At 38.3% G+C, this 3,260-nt stretch overlaps 1 pseudogene; it reads left to right on the top strand.

Moving 5' to 3' along the window:
* LOC102825914 overlaps positions 1–3,260 on the top strand; it is a 44,007-nt pseudogene that overhangs the window by 39,652 nt on the left and 1,095 nt on the right.

The following is a 3,260-nucleotide window of genomic DNA, read 5'->3' as shown; positions in this document are numbered from 1 at the left end:
CTTCCAGCTCATTTGCCTCAGTCACTTTATCTTGTTTCTGGACATGTGCAGATATGGTCATCTGCTTCTATTTTTTGGGCATCTTCAAGGGTTATCTGTGGCCTTAATACTTAGATGGGTATGTATTTTGGTATTTTTCATGCTTTCTGATTGCCTCCAGGTAGATGTGATCAGGAAATGGACTTCCCTTTTCACTCTTCTTCTTGAGAAATATCAAGAAGCCACTATGGGTCATTTTGGCATAACTTAGGATTTGATTTTCTGCCTATTTCCTTTTTTTTTCTCCTTGTTCTTCTCCACAGTCCCTGTTCAGATCTTTTTTCTAGTTATAAACAGTTCAGGACCAGCTGTGGCCATTTGGTTTGAATTAGAAACTGTCTCTTTAAATTTTGAGGCGATCTGTGCGCATACATAGAAGAACCCTCCGAGGGTGGGGCTGGGGTGTCCACTAGCTCAGGCACCCTTATAGTCACCAGAATGGAGGTGCTCAGCAAGGGATCAATGAACAGATACCAAAAGAAAAGAATGTCGATACCTTTATCTCTGAGGTTCTGCCAGGTGTCTGTGGCCTCTCTGATCCTTCCCACACTTGGTCTCACCCAAGATGGTGGCTCCTGGAGCAGCTGAGCATCTTGAATTAGAAAGCAATGGATTTCTTGCTTCTCCCACATATTCCCCCAGCTGTAAGGCTTCCAACCTTAAAAATATTCCTTTATAGGTGGTTCAGAGTCCTGAGACCATCCCTTGAGGCTTCTTGGTGCTGTATTCTGTGTTATTGCTGGCGTAGCTCCTCACTGCACTTCCACCGAATCCACCATATCGTTTGTTCTCTTGATCCTATGTTTTTTAATTGATAGTATTAAAATAAAAAAAAAGCATATTGATACTGGCAAAACTCAGTCACTTCACGTTTTACCTGATACATCAAAAAATAGGGATGGAATTTGAGTACATTTTATTGACTGAAATATGTCAATGACAAAGGGACAAATAAATATTTTATCAGGTAGAGGGAACACAGGGAATATTGCTTTTTCAAATACTGGTGTTCTAACTTTGTTATTGTTGTTAAGTGTCTTTGTGTCTGTTCTGACACTTAGTGACCCTGTATAGGGTTTCCAGGGAGTGGCTGGTGAGCTTGAACTGCCGACCTTTCAGTTCAAACCAACCTTGCACTCCAGGGTATTTACTCACAGTGCCACATCTAACTATAGTGATTGATAAATTTTATTGATTGAGAAGTGTTGCATAGTTAGTTATGGTAATTGCTGTCGGTAAGCTGTATACTTGGAAAAAATCAAATTGCTAAAAGTAGTGTAACAGATAATGCAAGCCTTCAAAAAGATGGTGGAAAATGGAATTAAAGGATAGTAGAAGTTCCCCATAAAGTTTTTGGAGCACCTTTATATATTTGCAGCAAAAACAAAAAGGATGTTTATGGACAACCAAACACCTCATGAATTTTTCATTTGGGTTATGATTTTATAGGACATCTAAGTTAAGTGGCTTAATAATAGGTTTAGTGCTTCTGTTATACCTCCTAGTTCTCTGCATTGTGCCTGCAGTCTTAAACATTTGCAAGCAACTATGTAAGGCATAAAAATAAGCTCTGTTTGCCTGGAGCAACAGGGAAAAAGGAGAGTTTGAAGTAGAAGGAGAAATTGGAATGTGTTCCTAATTGCCTCTATGAGCAATATCTTCCTTTGCCATGAGACCAGTATATCAGTATGGTGCCCTGTTACCATTGCAGAGTGTTTTGATCAAAGATTCTACAGAGAGATGTGAGACATGCTGGAAGATTAGTTAGACATGCTACACAGATCCTCTGCAACGAGGAAATGATAAACCAAATAAAACATATGCATATGATATTCCTGTAACCCTGATCTTTAGCAAGATAATAGAGAAGTGGATTGAATACTGACTAGGATAAGAACATGAAGAGATGGTTTCAGAAAAGAAACAGGTCAACTATAGGTTGGCCTGGTTTAGTGTAGCCATTGATCCAGACAGTGGCCTGATGGTGCAGATGAACACCAGTGGCTGACAACATGAAACATGTGGTTCTTTTTTGTTCTCCAAATTTTCCTGGTGACCAGAAGTACCTCCAGTCCTAAGCCTCATCCAGCCTCTACATAGACAATGCTCTGCCAGAGGTCAAAGTCATGCCATTATTAATAGGGCAATGGGCAAACCAGCCCCATGAGAACTCTACATCGTTGGACCAGCAGAACATGCAGATTTTTAAAACATCAAGGCTTCTCTAAACCAGTGGCCCACTGGACCTAAAAACTTTCCTCTGAGAAGAAAGACCCTGACCTCAACCACTGTCAGGGTCTATACAAACTACTTACAGATTTGGTACTCTGACAATAGACAACACCTAGGACTATAGGAACTCATGTAGGACAGGGAATGTCACCCTTTTATCTCTGTCCCTCTGACATTGTGAGCTCTCCTTGACTTGCAGAGGTCACCAATCTATATCAGGTACTCTATCCCATATAATTTTCTCCTCTCTGAGTTCAGCCACAGCCCTAGTTTTTCCTTTTTAAATTTTTTTCTTCTTTTGTATCTTGTCCCTTGTTTGTTTCATTATTTCATTCATTATTATTATTATTTTTTATTCTTGTTTCTTTCCTTTTTGGCCTGCCTTTCTTCTTTCTAGATTTTTCTTTACTATTTTTTAATCCATTTCTCTTTTATACTTCCTTAGCTCTAATTTTGGTAGTTGTGTGTTTTCTTTGTATTTATCTTTTTCCTCTCCTTGTTTTGTTTTCCATTCCCTTTGCTATGTGTTTAGTTATTCATTTATTTCTTTTTTTTTTCTTGATGCTGCCTGACTTTTTATTATTTTCTTTTTGGTTGGTTGTTTTTTCTCTCATGTTGTATATATATATATATGTGTATTTTGTTTTTGTTTTTTTCTTACTTAGTTGACATCATACTTAAGATGAGCCCTTACAATCAATACTATAGCCCCAGCCACATGACAAAACTCTGGTACGATTTGATTAATGATAGACAGTCGCCAACATCAGTCAAATCAACCCTGAACTTTTTTCCGAAAACATCAGCTCTTCACACACTGAAATTCTCTATCACACCTAGCAAGAAGCAGGTGACAGTGCAATCATGAATTAAATACAAATACAAGAACACCACAATATCTCTGAGAACACGATCAGTTCACAAGAAGAAACAAGTGACCAAGCTGAGTGTCAAGAAATGTTCCTAAAGACAAAAAAAAAAAAAAAAAA

This window comes from Chrysochloris asiatica, unplaced genomic scaffold (assembly GCF_000296735.1).
Source record: "Chrysochloris asiatica unplaced genomic scaffold, ChrAsi1.0 scaffold00011, whole genome shotgun sequence".
NCBI classification, from domain to species: domain Eukaryota; kingdom Metazoa; phylum Chordata; class Mammalia; order Afrosoricida; family Chrysochloridae; genus Chrysochloris; species Chrysochloris asiatica.
The sequence above is the reverse complement of the archived record's forward strand: the minus strand, read 5'-3'. Positions and strand labels throughout refer to the sequence as shown.